Raw genomic sequence first — 11,245 nt, forward strand, 5'->3', positions numbered from 1 at the left:
TACTTACTGGTTTGCTCCTCACAGTTTGATCAGGCTGCTCTCTTATAGAAACCCATCAGGAGATGTCACCACCCACAATGCCTGGGCCCCAAGATCACTAATTTAGAAAAAGCCTCACAGCTGAATCTTATGGAAGCATTATCTCAGTTGAGGTTTCCTCCTTTCAGATGACTCTAGCTTGTGTCAAGTTGATATAAAACTAGCTAGGGAATATGTCTACTTTTAAGTTCATAGGGTTTTCAAGAGGACAAAAGCACAATCATGTTTATAATCCTGGAATACTCTGTATAATCCTGGAATCCAGTAATCATAGACAAGGGAAGGCTGAAAGATAAGACACGGAGTGAAGTTAGTACAAGGAGAAAAAGTAGCCTCCACATTAGTTCTCTAAAAATGACTTTTAGAAAGGCTTTGTGTAACTTCTAGTAACAGGTCAGGTTTATGCATAAATATATGTCCAGGAATATTTGATTTAAAGTTAGTGGTTTATATTCAAGGACTATTAAATGATTATGTGTACATCTGATGATCTTAGTTCAGTCCAATGACTATAGTTCATTCCAATATTGGAAAGGACTGCAGGGGAAGCAACAGTGGACAGATGTATTAGAGTAGGATAAGAAAGCCCTGTGTCATAAATTGGAACAGAAATAACAAACTTATCCAGAAGGAGAGGAAAAGTAGAAGGTACAGCATCTGGTGTTGGCATCAAATAGTACTGTATTAATGGAGCTCTGTGTATTCAGATCCTGAATTCTATACCCAGATAGCTGGTTGTGTTCTTGATGATGGCAGAGTTAGCCATCTCTGATCTTTAAGTTATGTAAAATTTGTTTTGCAGTACCACTAAATGCTTAATAAAAGTTGATCAGCATATTATCTGGACAGAAGAAAACTGAATGGGACTTCCAATCCCAGTTAGAAGGTCATAAGGAGAAACCAGAGTGAAGAAGGACCATGAGGAGAGGAAGATGTAGAGAGAACATAAGGAGTCATCATGAGTCGCAAAGGGAGTCTCCATGACATACATGGAGCAGAACAAGTCAGTGCAAAACTCATACTGAATATAAAGGACCATGTGACTAGAAAGCAGGCAGCCTTAGAGGTTCAAATAGCTCAGAACCAGTCCAAGTTAGGCATGCAGCTTGTTAATAAACTTAATAGGTCTTTATGTCAAATACTTGGTAGCTAGAAAAGGAACATATAAGGCTATCATCATTAGATTACTGCCTACAGTAGTAGATACAGGACAGGTTTCTGATGCTATCTGAAAGACATCTGAAAGTCATGTCCTCCTCCAGGTCTTACCAAAATTGATCCAAGCTCTTTCTGCCGTCCTTAGAGGCATGCCCTTTCAGTCAAGTGCCAGGACTCTTCTGTTTGCCACAGTTCAGGATTCATAGAAGATTAGGAAAATAGAAGTCACCAGGGAAAGTCTAGGTGAGTATAAAAATTCAGAAACATAACTGGAAGGAAAATAGAATAAAATAAAGCCTATCATGCATGGAAAGACCAGAGGAGTCCATGATCAATGACTATGATGACTGACACCTATATTTGCTGACCCAGGAAGATGTGAGACAAATGTAGAACATGGAGCCATAAAGTATCCTGACTGTGGATAAAGTTGTGTCACCAGAGAGAAAACATCTACAATGATGACCTGAAGACCTGTGATTGATCCCCAAACAGGTCCTGGCAAGTCTCCAGGAATTGGGGAGCAAAGGGAATGGAAGAGAAAATTCCTTACATGTGAAGCTTGGCATGCGGAGAACCTGTGTGTGGGAATCAGTAGAGGTCTAGCTATGGTAAGAAAAGACATGCACAGTCTGATAGTTTTAAAAGAGAAGGAAGAGGAGAAGAAGCAGTGCCAGTCCACAAATCTAGGATAATTACCCCATCTAGGAGATGGTAAATATAAAGCACAAAATGGGTAATACAACAACAGCAGAAGGTCTGGACTTCATCAAGAAACTCCCACTTCACTCAACAAGAACACCTGAATTCATTCATAGGCTGGGTTCCATGATCCCTAGCCAAATGGAAAGCTATCTTGTTTCTCATCTCAAACACCTCATAAAACAAGACCCATAAGAACTATCAACGTTAGTTACGTTTCTATGTCTCATGCCTTACCCGTGAGCACTCCAGAGACTCTTTCCCCAGGAGGTTGGACTAAGATGCTTACTAAACATTCCTGCCATTTGCACTGTGAGACATCTTGGATTTACCATGTCCAAACCCAAATCTTAATCCTTCTGAAAAATGTTCACCACTCTAAATTGCATTCCATTTTTCAGATGCTTACAAAATGAGGTAAGAGGTAGTGGGACAGCTCTTAACTTCCCACTTTCACAACTACATTTGATACAGCAGGAAACTGATGGTTTCATCTCCAAACTTATCTCCAGACTTTAATGTCCATTCAGAATACACCCAAGCTCCTACTGGCCCTGGGCTAGTCCAGTTATTACCAAAACATTCTGAGTCAGTTGAAATAGCTTCCAGACCTGAGTCCCTGCTTTGGCCCTTATCATACACCAATGTCACAGAAGCTTGTTTCCTGAGGGAACACTAGAAAACGATTTTGAAGATGATTTCTTTCCATCATGTAAAATGCTCCTTGGCTTCCCAATGAGGGTGCTCTACCTTAGGTTTGGCACATGTAAAAAGAATGATTGCTACAATCTCTGCTGCCTGGGAGCGGGGCGGGGGAAGGGTACAGTTTTCAACTGTTCTCTACACTTGCCAAGCCTCTGTCCCTGCCCTTTTTTTTGTTTGTTTGGTTGGTTGGTTTTTATTGTTGTTGTTGTTGTTATTGTCGTTGTGTGTTTGTTTGTTTGTTTGTTTGTTATCTCATTTATCTACTTCCTTATATTCCAACATCTCCAATCCTCCCACGGACAAAGGTCCCTATGCTAAAAGCCGTCCTGCGCAGCAGCCACTGATGGATGTGTTAAGGTGCTTGATTATGACAGGTGAAGGTCTGAGAACTTAGAATCCACCTGCGCTGGGCTCAAGGCCATAGACATCACCTGACTGAAAGCCACACCAAAGTAGGGAGAGTGGAGACTGCTGTCATCTGGCCCTGGAAACTGCAGCACCTGGCGCCACTACTGCTGCATACTACATGCAGTGGCAAACAACTCTTCTTCTGCTACTTCAGTCCGCAGTCTACCAGTGAACAATAGAACTGCCAAGCTGCAGGAAGTCCCGCCTAAACGGAAATACTCTTAACAGTACGCCCTGGATTCTGGAAAATGTAGTTCCTTCAGAGAAATCAAGAAATTGGGTGCTGACTCTGGGACCAGCAGGAGCCTAAGTAATGATTACATGGCAGAAGGTTCTAGGAAACTTCACAGAATACGAAAAGTGGGATCTCCTTCCTCTGAGAGGGCCCATATCCAGAGAAGGGAGTGCAAATGTTGAAATAAATTACATCAGATGTTCCTCTAATGAACACACAACACTAAAATCAGTAAGTGTATTAATTGTCCACTCATATGTTATTTATTGTTTTAAAAAAGTAAAATATAAAGCTCCAGTCAACTGTTCAACCTTCAAAGGTGAGAGTTTTTTCAAGCCATAAAGTAGAAGAATGATTTTTGAAGAAATATTTGAGTTCCCAGGTGAACTAAAGTGGGAAACCCCCTCAGACATAAATTCCAAGCAAGAAGGACCAAGAGGAGAAGGCCAATGAGAGGAATATCAGAATATTCTGAAAGCAATAGAGGCACCTTTCTATATGGTAGACAACCAAAGAAAGTAATAGTCTTACCCTTAGGTACCCATTAGCCCTCAAACTGAGATACATTTATTTCCATTTAGGAATATGCCATTCTCTATTTGAAAATGAGAACCATTCTAAGAGTTCCATATGTTAACATAAAGGGTTAGCATGGTCTCTCTGAATGCTTGTGTGCAAAGATAACAGTGTGGAAATGCCAACCTCATTTGGAATAGGTGACCTCATTTCACCTATCATTACAGGAACAACAATAGAATGGAAATTTCAAATGCTTTGTGATGTTGGTGGAAGTTTGAATTGTTCAAACCACTAAAGTTAGCCATAAACCATTGTCTTCACATGTACATGTATATTCCTGGGTGGGTGGGGGGAGGCAGGTAGAAAGAATTAAGGCCTCGGGATAACGTAGGGATATATACTTAAGTCTAAGATGTACTAAAGCTGAGCACAGGGGTTCTAGAACTTTGAATATTCCTGAGCTTAGCTCTAAAGTGTAACTTCTTCATATTCCCAAAAACTCAGTGAATTTGTGGCACACACTGAAAAGGGAGGATAGGAAATTCTGTCAGCTTGCGGATCACAGCAAGATTTTGTTCTCCAAAATTACAATTAAATGATGAGTAATATTACCATTAGGAATAATTCTTGGAAATATTGACAGTTGGTTAGATGGTAAATACACATAGGGCTGCTAGACTATTGTGCTTTTTTATGCATACAGCAAATGTTTGTCAAATACTTATTGCATTTCAGAAAACTATTGTATGTGGGTAGAACAAATATGGAAATAATGGACAAAGACACAAAATAACTTCTATTCAAAAAGGAAGACATATGAAAAATGCAAAATTATATGGTTCTGCAATTCTGCAATGTGTTAGCTACAACAAAGACAAGGAAGATAAGCTGGGCAGGGTGAGACACAGCTATAACTGCAAGATTTGGGCTGTTTCAACAAGAGAATCAAGGCCAGTCTGGGTTGCATAGTGAGAGTCTGTTTCACAGCTACCTCCTTTGAATCAAAATATTGCATCCTGGAAGGAAGAGAAGGAGAGAAGCTTCATAAGATTTGAGAAGCTAATAAAATTTCCAAAGCTCAGAAAATTACAGAATTCATAAATTCCCTGTGAAAGCTTTTATAAACGGTAAACAATTGCTGGTTAGAGGAGACTCTCTTTGTGAGATGCGTGCAAGCTGTGCCAGGACCTACAATGATGAAACTGAAGCGTTTGTCAGGCATCACCCATGATGGGATGGATCTTGGCCATGCAGCTGCCTTTCAGTCAACTGTGCTCCTCTAACCTCTCACCTAGTTCCTAAATAATTTCAGGAAACTCACTGCTTCACAAGCTATACTTCTGAGTATTTTCCATTCTACCTCTAACATGCTGCTCCTTTCCCAAAACCTGTGCTAGTCGCTATTCTACTTCAAACACATTTTTTAAACTTTCACTGGAGATAGAAATTGTCTTTTCAGATGAGCTCATTTCAGTTAATCACCTTTACTTCTACTATGTTGCTGCACATTTCAAGATACCATTCGTCGTTATGAATAGTCTGTGTTGCATATGTCTGTATATAATCAGTTCATCAGATGAGAAACATCTACATTGCATACATGTGTGTGTATGTATAGGTATCTCAGTGGTCTCCTGAGATTCCAGAGTGCCAAGGGCTGGATCATGTGGCTGATAGATAGATAGATAGATAGATAGATAGATAGATAGATAGATAGATAGACAGATTGATAGATAGATAGATAGATAGATAGATAGATAGATAGATAGATAGAGAGATATATTTTTTCTCAAAAGACAAAAACTGAACACAACCACCAGCCCCCCCATACCAAGCAAACAAAATAACACTCCCCAAAAAACAAACAAAACACAGAATACTGTAACCAAATAAACACACACACACACACACACACACACACACACAAACACCCCTGTGGAACCCATTGTATGTTGGATACTACTATTGAACATGAGACCTGTCCTGGAGTGGCTGATATAACCAGTGTCACTATATTGGAAAAATTGAGTTTTCCTCTTCTAGCAGGTTTAAGTGACAGTTCAGTAGTTAATATTTATCCTAGTGACTAGGTTTTTATTAGTTCATTTTTCATTGTTTCATTTGTTCATTTGAATAATAATGAAATAAAATATAGTAAGATTTTAAAAACTAGTAAGCCCTTTCTCCAGTGTATACTTTCGTATTAAATGAGGAAAATTGTTTCTCATGGAGACTGTGTGCACTCACTTATATAATTTTATATCTATGTGAGCACTTCAGAGTCTACTGAGGTAGGACTTTTATCTAAACAGTCTTGTGCATTTACTGCATTCACAAAGGCTTTCACAAGCACAAACTCTTTGTTATTCTATATTGTCATAGTTCTTCCAAAGAAATTAACCTGATGTATGGCTTAAAAGAGTAGGGCCAATCATAGTTTACAGAGGTATGGGGTGTTTGTTGGCATGTTCCAGGCCATTTTTGCTGGGTTCTTTTTTTTTTTTTAAGCTTTATTTCATGTATGTGGATACACTGTCACTGTCTTCAGACACACCAGAAGAGGGCATCAGATGCTTATTACAGATGGTTGTGAGCGACCTTATGGTTGCTGGGAATTGAACTCTGGAACTCTGGAAGAGCAGTCAGTGCTCTTCACCACTGCGCCATCTCTTACAGCTCCACAATCCTCCCAACCCTACTCCATCTTAATCCCTTCTAACCCCACAGCACTAGGTAGGAGCAAAACCTTAGAGCAGAATGGGTTGGAGACCTCTTTCAGCCAACAAATAAAATCCTTCCTGTTAATTAGGGTGCTTAGGTTCCTTGGGGAAAGTCCAAGACTTGGGGAAAGACTTCAAGATATCTCCAACTTCTTTCGTCAAACTGCAACAGCAACAAACAGGACCAGCAGGGAAGGGCAGCAGCCTTTTCCATTTTTCAAGCAAGTCTGGCTGCTTGCAAAGCTCTGTATTCACTCACTCTCCAGAGTCCCAATAATTACATTATCTGCGGCTGGCAAAATATCATGGCCATCCTAGATCAAGAGACAATCATAACCAATGACTGAGGACAAACTGAAGCAGCCCCATATCCCACATCTAGGATTAAAACACAAACATATTCACCCGAGTTTTTAAAAGATCCAAAATTCTCACTACAAGCCTGTAACACAAACTGTGGGCTGGGTGGTTCAGAAGTTAAGAACACATTCATCATTGAGTGAGGATCTGGGTCCTGTTCTCAGGACTCAGTCAGTCATAACTATCTAACTCCAGCTTTCAGGGGATCCATTGCCTCTGACCTTCATGGGCACCCACACTTCTGTGCACATTTCCATTCTCATTCCATTTTATTATTACAAAATAATAAAAATCTTTTCAAAAAACCAGACCAAAAATGATAATAGGTTAGGCTTAACAAAAAAAAAATCAAGCATGGTGATTGCTATGACTGAGAAACAAAAGCAAAGTGTTGGCGAGGGGTAGGGGGAAGTGACATGATTGGCAGCTCTTGGCACAAGTAAACTCTTGGTGGGCTTCTAAGACACCTGGTCTGGTATCCAGTGTGATCAAAGAAGCATACATGGCTTTCTTCAGTTTATATACAGGTAAAATCTTAGAAAGCTGGTAGTTATCAATGTCTGATCATTGTGTCTTAAAGATCTCTAATCCACTTTACATGTTATTTTACATATGCATGTATACATATTTGTTTGCATCATATTTGATACCATATACCTGTCATATATGTTTATCACATCATATTTAATTTGGCTGTGTAATACATATTTATTCAAGTTGTTTCAACTAGTGCCAACCCTGTAACTGCCTCTAGATTGGACTGCCTGTAACTGCCTCTAGATTGGACTGCTATGTAACTGTCTCTAGATTGGACTGCTCTAAAACTATTACAGAACACACCCTCCTACTCCATTTATGACTTTAAAACACACCACTTACTCTTTTGTTTCTAAACTGTGGTATGGTAGTAAATTGCAGTATAGAAATGATGTTTAAATATATACTGTGACTAGAGAAAACCCAGACTCACTGTAGTACATTGTACTACTGTACTAAGCTTCTGTGTAGATTCCATCGATCATTTTCTTAGGCATGATGAATCGTAGTTATGTTAAATGGGTTGAAAAATTCCTAGAAAATTGTCATAGCACACTTCTGAAAGAGGTCTAAAACATTTATTTAGTGGTGTGTGTGTGTGTGTGTGTGTGTGTGTGTGTGTGTGTGTGTGTGTGTTGTGTGTGTCTGACGTGAAGAAGTCACTTTTTTTCTTCCACCATTGTAGATATGAGGGAGTGAAATGAGGTGGCAAGCAGCTTATCCACTGACATAACTCACTGCTCTTTCTAGGCATATTCATGACAGTATTTCTAAAGGTCATTGGCGTCAGATGAAAGAAATAAAGGAGAAAGACTGCCCCTGAACACTGATGGCACTGCTCATTTGGGGATTTGATGAGCAAAACCCAGAAAGGTGAAGCTGCCATACAGACAATACAAACAACCACCAACCTGATTCCTCCATTTTTTAGAAATTAATTTAATGCATTAAGGACAAAATAAAATATCCTTAGAAATTTTTTTTTCTTTTGGGTTTTTTAAGACAGGTTGTTGCTGTGTAGCCCACGCTGGCCTGGAACTTTCCACCTTCTTGTCTCAGATTCCCAGGAGGGTGTTGGGATTACAGGTGTTGGGATTGCCAAACACAGATCCCTGCAACAATTAGAAAAAAAATATTTTGAGAGCTTCCCAACTTTTCCAAAATACTATATTGCAAGCTGCTGACCTTAAACGTTCAATCCAGAAAATTCCTAAGAGGCAGGTCCTGGTTTAGACAGCTTCCACTCTCTGAATAGAGTGGGTGGCCAGGGACCTCTGCAGGTCTGGGTGCCCAGGCTCTCAGAGCGGGGCTTGGGCTTGCAGCCAGTATACTGGGTGTCAGGTCTGACCTCCTTACCCTGGCGCCTGCATCTCTCCTTCTCTAAGACCCACTCCTGGCTCTTCTTCACCAGGTCCCTCTCTGCCTTCTTTTGTGGAGTCCTCTCACTGATGAAAGTAGACTCGGAGGCCTGGTCTGCATCCTAATTCTCAGTCAGCCCCTTTGGCAGGGAGCTGAAAGGTCCAGAAAACAGAGGTAGAACTTCTTTGCTTTGGCTCTGTTGGGGAAATTTACTAATACACTGACAGCGAAGCCTGCCCTCGTGGCCTGGCTTGTGATCAGATCCAGCTGCTCCTTGTTCTCTGGGTACAGCTGTAGGACCCACTGACAAGGGTACAGAGAAGAAAACAAGTGGTATGGCAACTGGCGGGGATATCCGACTTCTTGTTTGCATTGCAGAGCCACTGCACAGCAGAGATGCTGATGCAGCCATCAGAAGAACCCGGTCTGAAAGATACTCCCTGGCCCATGTTCCCTAGCAGTAGGTCTCCCTGCATCTCGGTTCAAGGTGGCATCCAACATGGCAGGGCTGATGTCAATGCCCACCCAATAGTGTCCTTCTTCTGAGACATAATCTCCATTCAGTCCAGAAACCCTCAGTTGATGTCTAATAGATAAGAGGGCTGACCTTCTGGCAAACAGAAAAGCTCCAGCGCTCGCTCAGTCATCTTGGTCTGGATGTCAATCATCCGTGAGTTGCGAACGTATTTCCAGGCTTCATTCGGGTCATTAAACAGCTCTTGAGGTCCGCTGTGTTCAGGTCTCCCGCTACGAGATGCCATCTCTAAGGGATGGCAATACACTGGGGCTCTTGATTCCTCTTAACTAGGTAAGTTTGTTCTCTCTCTGTCTCTGTCTCTCACTGTCTCTCTGTCTCTCTCCCCCTCCCTCCCTCCCTCCCTCCCTCCCTGTCTGTGAATCTTCAACGACTTAAGACACCAGACTGCAGATCATTCAACATTCATTCATTCGTTTATTTATTGAGATAGCGTTTCACTATATAGTTCTTCTGACTGTCCTGAAATTGTAGACCCACTTCCACCTGGCTTTAACTTTTAGATGGTAGATTCAGACTATAGTGATTCTCTAGGGGCCCCTAGGTCTTCAGACCTAAACTGTGGGTGAGTCACTTGTCCTATTTTTCTGAATCTTCCAGCTTCTTAGACTGAGTAACACTGGTTTTCTGAACTTCCCAGTCATTGTGGGACTATTCAGTCTTTGTATAATCTATTTTACCCTTACTCTCCTTATAATTACATATAATTTCCAATTAATTCTATTTCTTTTGATAACGGTAATACAGTATTCTAGTCACAAGGTATTCAGTAAGTTAAATGACATCAGCACAATGAAAAGTAAAAAATAAATAAGTAACAAAAACAACAAAAACCAGAATTTAGGGGTATATCAAAATGAAGTTTTACTTTATATTGCATATTTAACTTTCTATGCTTATAACTGGAATAAAACAATTGTATTTTGAGAAAAATTAAGGACTGTGCAAATTAATCTATGTTCCCCCATTTTCAGTTCAATGGTTTGCTGTTAGCATTTGCCTCTGTATTTGCCATGCTCTGGCTGACCACTGGAGACAGCTATTTCAGGCTCCAAGGCTTGTCTCTCCTACACCACTGCCTATTAATTTAAATGAAGACTGGTGACTATTTATGTATTTCCAGACTGAGTGTCAGTCAAAAGAGAGACCTGAATAAATGCTCTAGGTCTGCTAATCAGAAAATATTGTCAAAACAGATCCATGGAACAGACAGAGAAATCTCAAGAATAACTCCATTTTAAGAAATGATTGAAACTTTTAAAGTTTTTTTCTTCACTTCAATCCTGTTGTTTCATTATATAATATAAGTCCCAATTACGGCTGCCTTTGGGTAATGTCAGGATAATGCAACCCATGTGTGCAGATGCTGAATGGTTGTGGTAATAAGTCAATGGGATATCCACCTTACCTTACATGATGTGGAGACTAACTTTGAATTATTATTATGATCATTTCACTTATCATAATTCATACTATAGGCAACTTTAGAATGGAAGTATAAGAAGCACACAATCCTGGTATGTGCAGGATAGGAATATGCTTTTGGAATGAGAAGTATTCATATATGACAGTAGATTTATGATCTTGTTATAGAAGCACTGAGTATATATTTAATAGCCATTGGTACAATGTCTTGTTTGAGGATCTGTCATAAGTGTAGGAAGACAACATGGAAGACACCATTACAAGGACCAAATGTGCCTTGTAACATTTACCCAGATTTAGTCATACTCTACGCATGACCTGATAGTGTGCCTTACTCTCTGCTTATTGCTTTGTTCATGGAACACAGGCTGATGTTTGTGATGGACCAGGGTTCTATCATTCAGATAAATGTACACTCATGTACACTCACACCTAGTGATATGTGCCATTGGACAATATTTAGCATTTCATATTCTTCTGATTGTTTATTAAGAACTTTATTATGTTTCATGCATCTCCTCTAGTAAATTATAAATTCATACT

At 40.1% G+C, this 11,245-nt stretch overlaps 1 pseudogene; it reads right to left on the reverse strand.

Moving 5' to 3' along the window:
• Nucleotides 1-8,593: 8,593 nt before the first annotated feature.
• Nucleotides 8,594-9,503, reverse strand: LOC116893265 (annotated as a pseudogene).
• Between the last annotated feature and the right edge of the window lie 1,742 nt (nt 9,504-11,245).

This window comes from Rattus rattus, chromosome 2 (assembly GCF_011064425.1).
Source record: "Rattus rattus isolate New Zealand chromosome 2, Rrattus_CSIRO_v1, whole genome shotgun sequence".
Lineage (NCBI taxonomy): Eukaryota > Metazoa > Chordata > Mammalia > Rodentia > Muridae > Rattus > Rattus rattus.